We start from the raw sequence: 15227 nt of genomic DNA, 5'->3' as shown, positions 1-15227 counted from the left end.
GTCTATGCTGCTTTGTCTTAAATAGATATGATTTGAACTGTAGCTATCTTGATTTGGCAACATAAACTTGAATGATATAGACCATACGGTGACCATACTACATAGATATATGTTTGTTTCATGCTGTTATCCTGTCCACCTCACTACTGAACTGGTTTACCAAAATGAGTTTCATATACTACATTGTAAACCTATGATGTGTTTGTTTGTTTCTCTTTTAGAACGCAGACAAAATATTGGAGAAGAGTACCCCGTTATGCAATGGTAAAGGAAGTAATGCCGATAAGGTTCAAGATAGTGAGACATCCCTGTTGGTCTCCAAGAAAGCTGATAAAACTATATTGAAGACACTGAGACAACCCCAAAGTCCTGTCTTGATGTAGTGTTCGAGTTACTGGTTACTAATGCTGGCACCACCTCTTCAAACTCGTTGCCTGAATCAGTTCGGTTTCTTGAGTCTCAACTTCAAGTTGAAAGACATCGATCAGATGTTATGCGACAGGAAGCCGAAGGACTGAGGAAGTCCCTGCATAATTCAGATGCATACTTTCTGGTGCAACAACAAGTGCTGGAGGACTTAAGCACCAAACAAGAGAAAGTTAATAAGCTTGCTAAGCATCTTGCCAGCATTATGGGTACCTAGGATATTGTTTCTTGAGTTCTTCTAAAGTGGTTTCAGTTCTGGACTTGTTTTGCTGCGACGTTTCTATGCTGCTGTGTTCCCTATATTTGCACTGGTGACGAACTTTGATGCCCAGTGGATATAATATATGTAATTGCCGTGATAGCCTAGAGTAAGTTGCTTGTTTACTTATTTCCTTATTGTCTTGTTTATTTGTTTGCTTGTAGTCAGTGCAGTTCTTTTTCCGCGGTTTGCTAGTGGCCGCAATAACCTATTTTTTAAAACTAGGCCACAATAACCATGGGCTACATATTTACTGTAGTTACCATTTCCCTCCTACTGGTCGTAGCAACAATGGGCTTTCTACGTGTCGTAGAAATAATGGGCCTTATACGGGTCGTAGACACAATGGCCTTCTACGGGCCGTATCATCAATGGGCCTTGTACGGGCCGTATGATCGGTTGGCCATACAGACTGCATTATGGCCGTAAACGAGTTAGAGTTGGAATCGTATGTTCATGGCCGACCATAACGGGCCATCGTTAATCGGCCGTATTTGATGACGCTATGAAAATGGCCCAACATATTAACGGGCCACAAACGGACCGACTGTAACCTCGGGCTGAATTTAGCCCACAAGCAGAAAATGACAGTAACGGTCCGTAAGTAAACGAATGCTGGAAATGAGCCCAAGAATAAATGGGCTCTGAGAAGGCCGAAAGATAACATGGGCTAGAATCGGCCCAATGGAATAACAGGCCATTAATGGGTATAAAGTGATACACTGTTCATTACGGGCCAGTTTCATCACGGGCCGTTAATGGGTATAAAGTGATACACTGTTCATTGCGGGCCAGTTTCACCATCGGCCGTTAATGGGCCAAGAGTTACAAAGGGCCTCATATGGGCCGAAAGACATCATGGGCCATACATGGGCCAGAAGTGAAAACGGGCTGGAATCATATTGGATGGCCCAGATGACGCTGCTGGGCCTAATTTGGATAGGGCGTAACGGGCCTTGGGTTAGCGGGCTATAAATGGGCTATATGCGAACAGGCCGTTAACTGGCTTTCCATGGGCCGGCCCGACACCTTTTTACCAATTAAAACGGGCCGGCCAAGAACGGGCCTCTGTTGGGGCGTGCCACGTGTCGACGTATCATAGGCGCCTTCTGTCCAATGAGTGGATGACATCTGTCCCAATGATGAGCCGACACATGTTTCCTCCAGCCAATGATGATTTTACACGTGGAAGATCCCCATTGGTCCGGGCTGTTAACGGGTTATCAGATCCAAAACCCGACCCGCTAGCTTAACGGCGTTTCGTAACGGTGGATGCCACGTGTCGGTCACCCTTGACGAAAACACTTCTGTGACGCGCGATTTATCGTCATGGAAGTGGACACTTCTGTGATGATAATTTTGGTAATGTCATGGAACACTTCTACGACAGCACAGGTATGACTATCTTGATTCTGTCATAAAATCGTCATGGATGTACATGCATGACAGAAAACGCGACCTACTGTGACAAACACGTATCATCACGGAACTGTATGTTTTTTGTAGTGTACGACAATCAAATAGGCTGCATCATACGGACAACTGCCACCATCAACGATGAGAAACTACAGAAGATAGATAATATGAGGCCTGGAGCTGATGCGGTTCCCCGTGAGTGCGCCGCCAGGTTTAGATGTGCCAGCGGGGGCAGATTCTAGTGTGGACGGCTAGATTTGCCCTGAAGAGGTCGCGGCGGAGGCAGGAACTGCAGACAAGGCGCAGTGTTCAGAGCAGTCGATAGAGCAATTGGACCCAAAAACCCCAGGATGAACACAAAGGTACGACTGATTCCAGTTGAAATTCATGATGAATTGCAGTTCCAGTATTACAATGATATGAAGAAAATATGTGGACGGTAGCATAATCTAATAGGTCAGCGTAGATTCAGATATTGTAAATCATATATTGGTGTCTGCATCCCCTAGTGAATTAGAGAAGTATAACTTGTCAGCTGGAAAAAATAGTGATGCGAAAAGGCTTTGAGGGGAAATTAAACAATAAGCTGGTTGCTATGTCAGTCATACATAATTCAGTTTTCAGGAAACTGAACCAACATCTAATTTAAACTTGTTTGCCATTTGAGCAGAGAGCATGTGGGTGCCAAAATTTTATTTCTAGATGTATCTGCATTGAATCATCAAGCAGAAATGTATAAGGGTGCGTTTGGGAGCTTAAGTATTTTTGATGTTTTGTAGGAATACTGTGGTTTCTAAAAAAACTTCGGTATTAAATACTTTGATTTGTTTGGATAGAAAAAATACTGCAGTTTAAGAAACCATAGTATCTCTAAAACTGTGGTATTTTTGTAGTATTTGAAAAAGAGGTCGGGACCTCTTTTTTTTTAAACTGAGAAACGCTGGTTCATTGGTCTCTCTGAGTCCATCTTCTTATGACCAATACTTGCCAGATGATATATCTATCTGGCCAGAGTACACGCACGGATGACTTAGCGCCGGCCGGAAACACGTACAGGGGTGTATTCCTCCCGATCTCTTCCAGGTATTCAACAGGTCGGCGATCAGCCGTATGACGCTTCCAGGTTCCATTTTCCTATGAGAGCCCTCGATCTTTATGTCTTGGCCACTTTTTACCACTGCTTCTAGACACGCGAGTTGCACCTTAAGTGCCTGTCAAAATGCTCTAGCACGTAGGAGTAGTAGAGAACGTGCTCATGCCCAGCATGCATACGGCGGCCGTTAGCACAAGTTGATCCGGCCGTGAGTGCATGTTCAAGATTATCCATGCAATGACAAAACAATCGGTCAAAATCAGAGAAACCTAATAAAACTGCCATTTGCCGAATGCCTCCACAGTTTTACCAAAACTAAGAAAAACTACGCTTTTTAGAAACTAAAAGTGTTTATTGCCCACACATTAAAATACTGAGGTTTTGAAATACTGTGGTTTTGCAAAAACTGTGTTGCTTCATGTGGACAAACTAGTGATGCATATTAGATTTGATTGGAAATTAGGCAGTAACCTGGATACTATGTTAGTCATACATAATTCAGTTTCAGAAGACTGAACAAACAGCTTATCTGTACTTGTTTGCCCTTTGAGCAGAGTTCGTGTGGGTGCTGCTGCTCTAGGCAGGGCTCCTTGTGCAGATAGAGTAACAGCCTTCGAGAAGACTGTACGGCAATTTGCAGAGGATCCAGGTGACATTGTTATTGTTCCAAAGATAGGAACATCTTTCGACACACTAGGTGAAGCATACGACTTTTACAATTTATATTCTTGGGAAAAAGGTTTGGCATCCGATATTGAAAGAGCAGGCTGAATGTGAACCGGAATAGTTATTTTGTAATGGAAAATCATCATGTGGTATGTAATGACTGTGTATTTTTGTTTTTGGGTTCTACAGGGGAAGCCATTTGTTGAAAACACACGGTCTTGTCACTGTCAATGCCCCACACTCGTAAGGCTATTGTGTTCCAAGGATAATGGATGGTACATAGATGAGCATCGGGATGTGCACAACCATGCATTGACGCACACATATGGACAAACACTCCACTGGCCATCGCACAAGCATATTGATCAGCATATCAGGTACCTTGTGAAGCAGATAAGGCAAAATAATGTCACTCTAGCGAAAGTGTACAACATCATCGGAAGCTTCTTTGGGAAGATGGAGAATGTACAATTCACAAAGAGAGCTCTGCGGAATCTGCGTGGAAAGATAAGCCGTGAGCAGTCAGAAGACGATGTGAGGAAAACAATGGAAGTATTCCAAGAACTATGTTCAAAGGACCCCCAATTCACTTATTGAGTTCAAGCAGACAATGAAGGCAGAATTAACACTTTGATGTGGGCTACCGGCAACAGCAGGCTGCAATACAGTTTCTTTGGTGATGTTGTTACATTTGACGCAACTTACCGGACAAACCTCTATTACATGCCGTTTGTTTATTTGTGGGGGTGAACAATCATTTTCAGAGCATAATCCTTGCTGGATTATTGGTGCGAAGTGGAACAATTGAAACATTTGAATGGGTTTTCTCATGATTCATTAGGATAATGGGTGGTAAGGCATCGCAAACAATCTTGACAGGTAAGTAAAGTAAGATTTGGTAGTGAACGAGTTTCGGTATTATTGTGTGACATAAAGCCAGAAAATCTAATGTTGGTCTAATCTTTACCTTTGTAGATCAGAACAGGGCTATGGAGGTTGCCATAAAGAATGTGATGCCCGGCACAGCTCACCGATGATGCAGTGGCATGTGCTAAAGAAGGCAAAAGAGTCACTTGGTCCATTGTACTCCAAAATAGTGATTTCCGTCCCGAGTTCCGCAAGGTTGTCAACCACATGTTAACCATAGAGGAGTTTGAGGAAGGTTGGAAGTACCTTATAAAGAAATACAACCTGAAGAGCCACCACTACATGACTAATTTGTAGGAGATAAGGCATAAGTGGGCGAAGCCATACTTCAAAGGCATGTTCTGTGCAAAGATGACTAGCACTCAACGAAGTGAAAGCGCTAACCACAAGTTAAAGAACTATGCGCCGCCTGGGAGCCCAATGCATATCTTTGTCAGGAAGTATATGAGCTTAATATTTGACCGGGAGGCAGAAGAGAATTATGAGAAGCGGACAGCAATAGTAAGCAGTGTCTCCATGATAACAATTGCTATGGTTTAATTACACACTGAATAAGTGAATGCATGTACTGACACTAGTTTGTTTGCTTCTCCAGGGGAGGCCACTCATGCGAGCAAATTTGGCTACAGAGAGGCATATGCTGGGAAAATATACACTAGGGCTATGTTTGAGCAATTCAGACAAATATTGTATGAGTGCGGTGCATATCAGGTTGAGGAAATCGACAAAGGAAAAAATTACATTGCAATACATACCGATGCAGCGCGGAGGGAAAAGTGGTGTAAAACGTCATACAAGGTATCGGTTATGGAAGGAGGGGATGAGTTTGACTGTGAGTGTGGTCAGTTTGCACACATGGGCCTGCCTGCAGCCACATCCTAAAGGTGATTTACATGTCCTGTTTATCATGATATTTACACTGTTTTAAATTATCAAATTATGAAGATAGATCAAAAAGCTAAGACGCTGTGTCCTCCGTTCATGTTGACAAATGCAGGTAATGGACTTCATCCATGTCACGGAGATCCCAAAAAAAGCACATTCTGAAGTGGTGGACACGAGATGCAAGAGATATCCTTCCAGCACACCTCACACAGTACCAGAGGGACAATGCTCAAGAAAACCCCTCAGTTTCCAGCATTTCAATATGTATATGCAAGCTATGGAACTTTTGCGAATGGGAGACTGCGGTGTGTCTGCTTATGAGTATTTGATTTCATTGTTCAAACACTGTGCAATGGAGATGAAGCCATTCACAGAAGTGCGAGATGGTTTGGGTTTGGAAGACAGGTTAGGAGATAATATGAAGGCCCCATTAACCCCTTGTGCAGGAACAGAAGGTACACATATTACAATTGGGGATGGTGACTGCAACTCATCAAACGAGTCTGGAAATGTCTTGGCAACCTTGTTGCCGCTAGCTAAACAGAAGCAAATGGGAAGACCAACAAGAAGTAGGGAGAAAGCGCCATATGAGGGTTTAAGTAAGAGAACACGATTTTGTGGGATATGCAGGCAGCAAGGACACAAACGCACAACTTTCCCTCAACGGGGGTATGCACAACAAGGCTCGTAAGCCGGCGAGATGCAAGAACTGTAGCGTTGAAGGGAACCGCCGGAACAATTGCCACAATGCTGCAGAACTAAGGCTGACCTAATAATGTAGAAGTTGATCGGGTTTCTAACCCCTGGTTTTGCTCCATCGTCGCCTACTTCTTGGTTACCTACATCGTTTTGTTGCTCCGGTTGATCTTGTTGCCACGTCTAGCGAGTAGACTACCCCTCGAGCCTCTTCATACTTTAGCTCACCTTGCTATGTGCTATGAATCGCATCAAGAGCATAAGCTGCGCGTGTGAATGTTGATTGCAGATCCGGTCAGGAAGATGGCTAGGCCTCCTGGGATGCCGAAGCGACCAAGATCGCGCAGCCGCAGTAGGGGACGTCCCAAGAAGAGGACCAGGCGGTGCGGGAGCGATGCCATGGTGGTGGCCAATGCACCAAGACGAGAACCGGCTTATAGATCAATGTTCGCGACTGGCTCTTTCCTAGGGTTAGGTACTTTATTTTACCATGCAATGGAGCCGAGCAGCATGGCTGGCTTGCTGACAAACATATATGCTGGACCAATAGATAGGGTTTTCACTGCTGAACAAAAGGGTAGAGTTGACACTAGAACTGGATCACTGAGGATGCCAGATGGGCAAGTTAGAGCAATCAGAGATGTGGATGCTGTTATGATCCTAGGCGTACGTGGCCATGGAAGGATAGTGGAATTTGGCACGCCTACGGACAGATCTGGACTTGTTAGGAGAATCATGGGGATGATAGGCCTGCGAGGTAGAGGTGGCCTGAAGGTTTCTGATCTTGAATATGTCATTAGTAGGCTAAATCCTTGTTGCATGAACGAGCAGCAGACCATAGCATTCACAGTAGCATCGACCGTGGTACCATAAATGACAAAACGACTCAGTGGGGACAGAATCTATGACGGAACGGTCCAATCCGTCCTCCCTCAGTCTGATCCGCCGTGTTGCTAACTTACGGAGTTAATTGAGCTGTGGGCCATGTCCTATTTCGGTAAATAACACGGAGGAGCATATACCTCATGCTATACAGACTACAACACAGATCACAAGATATATAAATGGTCCTGATTCCAGGAGCCTGTGAGCTCGGGATCACATCAGCATTTTCGTCAACATCGTTTCTTCTGCTGAGCATGTGGAGTTACTTTCTTGCCGAAGGAGAATACAAATGGTGTGTGAACTTGACGTCACAAGAGCTGTGATTCAAACTGACAACCAAGGAGTTGCTCGTGCTCTCTGTTCGGAACAGCTTGATCGGTCCAGGTTTGGATCTCTCAGCCATGAGATCAAGGATTTGATGGCTCACGTTGGTGATTTTCGAGTGACATGGACAGGACGAGAAGCCAACCAAGTTGCTCATATTTTAGCTAGGGAGGGCTGCCTTTTTAGTTTATGTATGTAAATCATGGTTTAGTATTTTTCCTTGTTGTATTCGAGCTGCTGTTGTGGCTGATGGAGTCACAAAATAAGTAATAATAAGGCAGGTATTTCCTCTCTCTCTCAAAAAAAAAAGCAAATTTTGTGCAAAATAGAAAACAAACTTCCTTTCTTTCGTTTTTTTAATCTTACGCGTTTTTAGTAACGGCAATTTACGGTGGATCCAAAATCCCCAATGTCGTCGATTCCACCATTCCCCCCAACACAACACACTCAAACACCGATCGAGACGGCCGGAGTCCAGACCTAGCAAGTACCATGGGAGCAGCTCTATCGCGCCGCCAAGCAACTACCGTGTGCGCCCCGCCGCCGGAGCTCCCCAGCGAGCTCATCGAAGAGATCCTCTTCCGCCTCCCGCCCGACGACCCGGCCTGCCTCCTCCGTGCCTCCCTCATCTGCAAGGCCTGGAGCCACACCGCCTCCCGCCCTGGATTCCGACGTCGCCTCCGCAAGCGCCACGGGGCAGCCCCCGTGCTCGGCTTCCTCCACAACTGGGACGACGAGCGCATCCCCCACTTCGTCCCCACCGTCGCCTCCTCCTTCTCGCTGGCCGTGCCAGACTGGCGCTCCTGGCGGGCCATCGACTGCCGCCACGGCCGCGCCCTCTTCCGCTCCAAGGGCGCCTGGGAGCTCCTCGTGTGGGAGCCAATCACGGGCGCCCAGCAGCGCCTAGCGGTGCCCCCGGCGTTCAAGATCTGCGTCCCGTTCGAGCCGGCCTATGCCGTCTTCTGCGCGGCCGATGGGTGCGACCACCGCGACTGCCTCGGAGGCCCTTTCGGCGTGGCCTTCGTCTTCTGCTTCGAGGACGAAGATGCTGCCGATGAGGAGTATGTCACGTCGGCGTGCGTATACTCGTCAGAGCACGGAACCTGGGGCCAGCTGATCTCGATGCGCAGCGAGTTCATGATAAGCTTTGAAAATTCTTCCAGCGGCGTGCTCATTAGGAGGTCCCTGCTCTATTTCTTGTCCAACGGTGGGTCGATCCTGGAGTACGATTTAGCAAGGCATGGCTTGACTGAGTTCGACGCACCAAACCACGAGTCTGGTAACGATGCAGAGAGATTTAATCTTATGGTGTCAGAGGGCGGTGGCCTGGGTCTTTGTGAAGAACTGGATGTGCGCCTCAAACTGTGGACAAAGGGAGGTGAGTGACGGAACTGATGCACGATGGGTACTGAACCGGGTAATCTACTTGGATAATTTGCTCCCAAATGGTGCTCGGATGGATGCAGAAACTAGACTGATCGTGGTGGGGTTTGCCGAGGGAGCCAATGTCATTTTCGCTAACACATTTTCTGGCCTCTTCACAATCGAGCTACAGTCGGACCGGGTGAAGAAGGTGTGTCATGATCGTGGCTCCTGTAAATTGATTCCAGTTGTCAGCTTCTACACTCCTGTGGACCGTGGCGGATACCAGGATCTGCTATCGTCGACCCCTAGTCAGGAAGTAGGTGGTGAGGAGGGGGGAGAGGAGGAGAAAACAGCAGATGAGGCACAACAGCTGCTTGACAAGGGGTCCAATACTATCAAGGAGTGGTGCTTTGTCGACACCTTTGAACGTCTCAGCCATGACCTCAATACCAGGTGAGCTATCTCTACTCTTCCACGCCACACCTATTTTGAGCTATGCTCAAACATTTGTATTGATGGCATTGTTGAAAGGAACTTCTCTTAGTTCAGTACTCTTTAGGATCAATTGTTGGTTTTCATGTGTCCTTAGTTGCTTTGGGCCCTTTGAGTTATGTGGTTTGCGACATGAGTTAAGATCGGCATAACTTATTCTACGAGGAGGTGGTTAGCAAGTGGTGTTTACCTTTCTTTCGTTCAGCCGTGAGCCCGACTGTGTGTTTTGTGTTTGAGGGGTTCAGTGATAGCAATACATGAGAGTTATTACCTGGCATCTTTTGTCATGATATGTGTATTGTGATGAGCATTTAATCAAAGTGCAGTTATTGGACTGGTAGATGTTATCCTATTTGAGAAGAGTTATTGTAAATACCTCATCGACGTGTTGTTTATTTTATGTCGCCCTGTAATTGTACTTCATAATATGTGCAAACACTAGTTGGTTGTTAGAAATGGAACTCAACAGAACATAGTTAGCACATGAGGTCATTTAAATGGACAATGGAATAATTTTAGTTGCGCTACAAAACTTCCATAGCCTTGTTTTATTTATAACCTTAACAACTATATACTGAACAATTACGCCTTTGTTTTCACCTAGGGTTCCATGTCATGGAGAAGGAGCTCCGGAGGGTTCTAGCGCACTCAACAAACATGGATGTGCCTTGCTACCCAAAGATTTTTCGGGCGATGTTCCCAAAAGTTCACCAAATGAAGAATTGGTGAAGGGTACAACCAGCATAGATGATGATGGGAGCTCGATGATCTTATACAACAATGTTGAGGGTGCTCCACCTTCGGAGAAAGGTGAGTCTAAATAATTCATAACGACCATTGTCTGTGCCGGGGCTACATCATTATGTAGTGAAATGCATTATTTCTGCTGAGGTTTGCATTGTTCTCTAGGCTTTGTTAAAACTAGAAGGAGTCACGAGCCTTTGTTGCGCCTATTTGTTTTGATAGCATTTGGTATTTTTTGATGGGTTTAATGCTTTTCCTTTTTGGTTGAAATTATTGTCTGATCTGATTGAATGGGGTTATTGATGGGCCTTTGTTATTCGTTCCTTGTGCCTGAGGCATGCATGAGCTGAAAATATGTATCTCTTTTTGGGGAGACATATTAAGAGGGCTCGCTGGCATGGTATGGTCAACTAAGAACCATCACATATTATGGCTAGGTGTCAGTCGTAGGTGCGTTAGCAAGTGGAGGCGGGTACATCACAAGCTCTAATCCCCGAGATCCGACTAACTATATGGAAAAAACGTTCCGGTCAGGCTGTGGCGCCACACACAACATGAACAGCGAACGCTTGGACTGCCACAGATAGGAAAACTAGGCAGCCAAATCCAGCCAAAGCATTTTGCCATGTGGTATGAGAAAACGTTTCGAATGGGCTATGGTGCCACTCACAACATGAACATCCAACCCGTGGACAACCACAAATTGGAACAGTCAGTGCCAACCAAAGCATTTTGTCGTGTAGTGCGTCCGGTTGGTTGTGCTATCTCTTACAGAATGGGCAGAGAAAGTCATCAATGCAAAGCAATGCAAAAGAAACAGGAAAATCAAGCCGCATCATTCGATTCATTCCTAAGCCCCATAGAGCATGTAGTTATTTCACCTGCATGAAATGATTTCTCAAAGATTTTGTCGAATTACTGAACCCACACTTTTAACATGGCATTGCGATTCACCCTATGCAGTTATATTAACCACATAAAACGATGGCCATGGACTCCTGCATGTGTGTTTGGACTTGGAAGTTGGAACTCAATAGAACCTATCTCTTGAATCACATAATCATTCTGCAGGGGACCATTTAATATTTTACTAGTGGTTTTGTTTCAATTTTGTAATATAGATAGTAGACGACGTTGCAGAAATCAATAAGATTTATAATATGCTTGTTTTATTAGTTACATAATATTTTCAACATGCATGCCTTATGTCAGCTTCTTGCCTTATAATTATAAGGTATACAGTGCATATTTACTACTTATCTAGTCATTTTCATTTGTCTTGCCATTGTTCGCTTCATTATTTTTTCTTGCAGTTAACTAAGTCTTGTACTTGTACTGGGTAGGTTTTGCCGTGAAAGTTAATTTTTTAGTAACCATGTGCTACAAATTTATGCAACAATGTGAATATCCAATGGTTATCTGTTGTGTTTAGGGGGTATTTATTGATTGGTAACAACTTTTCGACAAATATTACATGGACCAAGAAGTGAGAACCACAATGTTATTTTTGTTAGAGACGGTTGTATTGTTGTAGGGACTCATATTGGCCTTGAGCCCATGGAATGAGGGAATGGATCAAGTTACTATATTTAACAATTTCTACTTTGAAATAATGCGCCGGGTGTAATGCTTAAACCTTTTAAGTAATGAAATCGCCCTTTATCGGAAAAGAAATTCTACTTTGATATTCTGTTTGATTGAAGTCAAGAAAAGTGTCCAAGTAAAAGTTAATCGCGTACAGAACATGTTGGACAGCAGCTCATCAAGCAATGTTGTTGTTAATGGAAGAGCAGCACCTTCCAGTTTCTTAACTTAAACTTCCTTGCCTGCCGATACTGTAATGCTGATCTGAGTCTAGCTTACACCGAGGCGGTCTGCCTTGTTGAGGCTGGAAATGACTCAAGAACCAGCATTTTAAGGAAACACAACAGATAAATCTTGTGTGAAATAATATTAGACCCATGTTGGCATTTTCGATTGGTTTTGTGAGTGTGATATTTTTGCAAACATGAAGAAGCTCACACATTTATAGCATCCTGCTTCTTAGTAACGCTGAAGGGTTCGAAGGAACTGGGATTAGGTTGCTGCCTTCCACTGTCCTGTTTTCTCACAGAAGATCTGTGTCATGTTAGGGCAACTCTAACCGATCCCCAATAACCAGTTAGAGGAGTAAAAACCCGGTTTTACTCCTGTAACCGGTACCTAACCGATCCCCTATACCCCATAGTGGAGGAATAATTATCATCAGCCGCCTCCGCCGACCCTATGTTTACTCCGCCGCTCGGCGGCCGAGTAAAATTATGCCACATCTTCTCGTCTTCCTCTCCGCCTCCTTTGCCTCTTCTCCTCCCCCATCCCCGCTGCCGGTGACTCCCCCCGCCGTTCCTCGATGCCCCCTCCTCCCAATGGCTGGATCCTATCGCCGATGCTCCCCGTTGTCACGCCCGTGGTTCGTCTTTAAGCGGCACGTCCTTAAGCCGCCGCCCCGCCGACGCGTCCTTAAGTTTAAATTTCGGTTGTCAAGACAATGTGTTTGGCTAGGTTGAGCTTATGCAGATTTTGGTTGAAACTAGGTTGAACTTTGCAAATTTGGTTTTTACTCCCTTAAATTTAGGAGTTTGGCTAGGTCCGACCAAAACTTAGTGGAGTAAAAATACTCCACTAAGCTTGGCTCGGCCGGATCCTCCTCTATTTTTTAGGGGATCGGTTAGAGTTGCCCTTACAATGGAAGAGTTACACTTAGCATTTAAAATACCAAGTTGGACTTGTGTTGACTACTGAATTGGCTGCCTAACAACAAATTATTATTCCGAAATAAACATATTCATGATTACAATAGCAAATACTTAAAATGAAAAACAACAAGTTTTGTTTATCAAAAACGATAATCAGTAAGAAATGTCTGCTATTTTAGTCACAAAAATTTCAGATACAAACAATTGAGATTTACATTTTCATAAAATACACTCAAGGTGCTTGGGTGTGGCAGATGTCGTCGCCCTATTAACAACCTCTACTGCTAAACTTGTTTCCAAAGAGCAAAGGTGCATGTAGCAATTGATTTAGGTAGTTCATTTAATCATAGGAAGACCTGTTAGAGCAAACGTTTGATATTTGGTATCAACTGTCCTGGTACGCATGACCTTTGCTAAAATGATAAGCATGACAGACCTGACCCTTGACAGTAGCTAGCAACTGCTCTTTCATAGCCCTATCTTCAGGTGATAGGTGGGCTTAATGTTTATTTGACTTAAATGTGTGGCTAGATAGCTGAACACAATAGCAGGGAGGGGAAAATAGATGTACAAATCAAATGATAGAAAAAGGGAAGAGTGACGCGACAATTAGAAGTTTACAACTACTCGGGGAAATTAGAAGTACTCCAGAGGTGGTAAAGAATACATTAAAATAGTACTCCTTCCGTCCCATAATGTAAGACGTTTTTGCAAGCTAGGTTAGCTTTCAAAACCGTCTTACATTATGGGACGGAGTAGTAGTACACAAGTGCACACCTTCCAGAGTATGCATACTAAGTTTTAGTTCAAAAGAGCCCTATTTCAAGATTTGTGTTACGCAGATTATGTTACTCACGAGTTACAGACATAACAAGATGCTAACCATGCTGTGAGCAGCAGAACCACCATACTGGATGGTTAATGTATCACCCATCCTTTCATAGAAATCCATCAGATCATCGGCCAAAGGAGCACGCTGTTCAATTTTAGGTTCTTCAGTGACCTTCAACACTTGAAGTTGACGCCCTAAAGCAGCTAATCCATATGCAAACTGCGCAACATTTGTGTGGTCTAAGCAGTTTATGCAGTTTGTCCTGAGGACACCCTTCTATAGTAAAAGAGGTACCATTGTAGCTGGGCAGAAATCATCATTGCTTTTGATGTTACTCCCTCCGTCCGAAAATACATACATCTCCTTTTATCCATTTTGATGACAAGTATTTTCGGACGGAGGGAGTACATGAGTTGGTAACACCCCCTTGTCCACTGTGAAACATGTTAAATATTACCATAGTACTGCCAGCGGCAAGCCAGCAGGATGTCCATTATCTGCACATTAGGTTATTTGTTTCCTTTGGGTTAGTAGTTTCCATTTATCTGCACTAGAGTACATACTAGTTTTAGATATATGCATTTCAAAATCAGTTCCTATAGAGTACATAACGTTAAAGCTATCTTTCAGTTTAAGCAACGGAATATCAATATCTTCTAGTAAGCAAGTCCCTGCAATCATCTATTATCTGGCCAGCTGCAATACATCTGTTCCTCTCCAAATCAGTGCTCTCCTTTCACATGGCCATGTTCTCCTCTCATACGAATGTTTACCCCACTAACACTGACCACATATATTATGAAAGACTATTTTAATGCAAATAACATTGGGTAGTTTTTTCTGTGTCCAATCTATACAGCAATGTAGATATATGGCCAAACATTAAGAAAATATTGTATTTTATTTGCTGGAGGGGCTCATTTCATGGATTTGCTAAGTCGAACTTATCGATTCTTAAGCAATTGCCTCTTCCTAAGTAGGTATACAAATTACTTTGAAGCATCCAATGGTTTTGATGATGTAGTTACCTCACAATGGATGTGGTCCGTTAGTTCCATCCAACACATCTGATGCTACAATGTTTAACAGTCCAAGCACATTGGTGCCTTCCCTACAGATGTCATGTAGATTAATATATCATTAGTATGTACTTTGCGCATAATCAATAGGTTCTTATAGGGGCGAGCTCAGATAGAATATGAATATCCTCTGGGAATACAATAGATTACCTTCGGGAAAGCTTACTCAGATCCATGTGTAAAAACTTAAGACGTTTGTCATCCGGTAATTAACCCCTTACTTATGTAATGGATAGCCTTTGCATATTCTGCACGGATCTCAAAGATTCACGAGGCTTCTTCTCACGAGTCTGAGATGTTAGAACTAATCTTGATATTATTGTATCAGCATTTAGTTTGTTTTTGTTATGCATGTAACTTAGATGGTCTAGAAGTAGCTAGTCGTCGAAACTTTGGTTGAGCG

General features: G+C 44.0%; 3 pseudogenes; 2 read left to right on the top strand and 1 right to left on the bottom strand.

Annotated features, from left to right (window-relative positions):
- The first annotated feature begins 4705 nt into the window (after positions 1-4705).
- On the top strand, positions 4706-7241 carry LOC119310524 (annotated as a pseudogene).
- An 828-nt stretch (positions 7242-8069) lies between these two features.
- On the top strand, positions 8070-9399 carry LOC119310523 (annotated as a pseudogene).
- Positions 9400-11940: 2541 nt separating this feature from the next.
- LOC119310522 lies at positions 11941-15000 on the bottom strand (annotated as a pseudogene).
- Positions 15001-15227: the final 227 nt, after the last annotated feature.

This window comes from Triticum dicoccoides, chromosome 5B, assembly GCF_002162155.2.
Source record: "Triticum dicoccoides isolate Atlit2015 ecotype Zavitan chromosome 5B, WEW_v2.0, whole genome shotgun sequence".
NCBI lineage: Eukaryota > Viridiplantae > Streptophyta > Magnoliopsida > Poales > Poaceae > Triticum > Triticum dicoccoides.
Note: the sequence above shows the minus strand (reverse complement) of the source record. Positions and strands in the feature narration are given on the sequence as shown.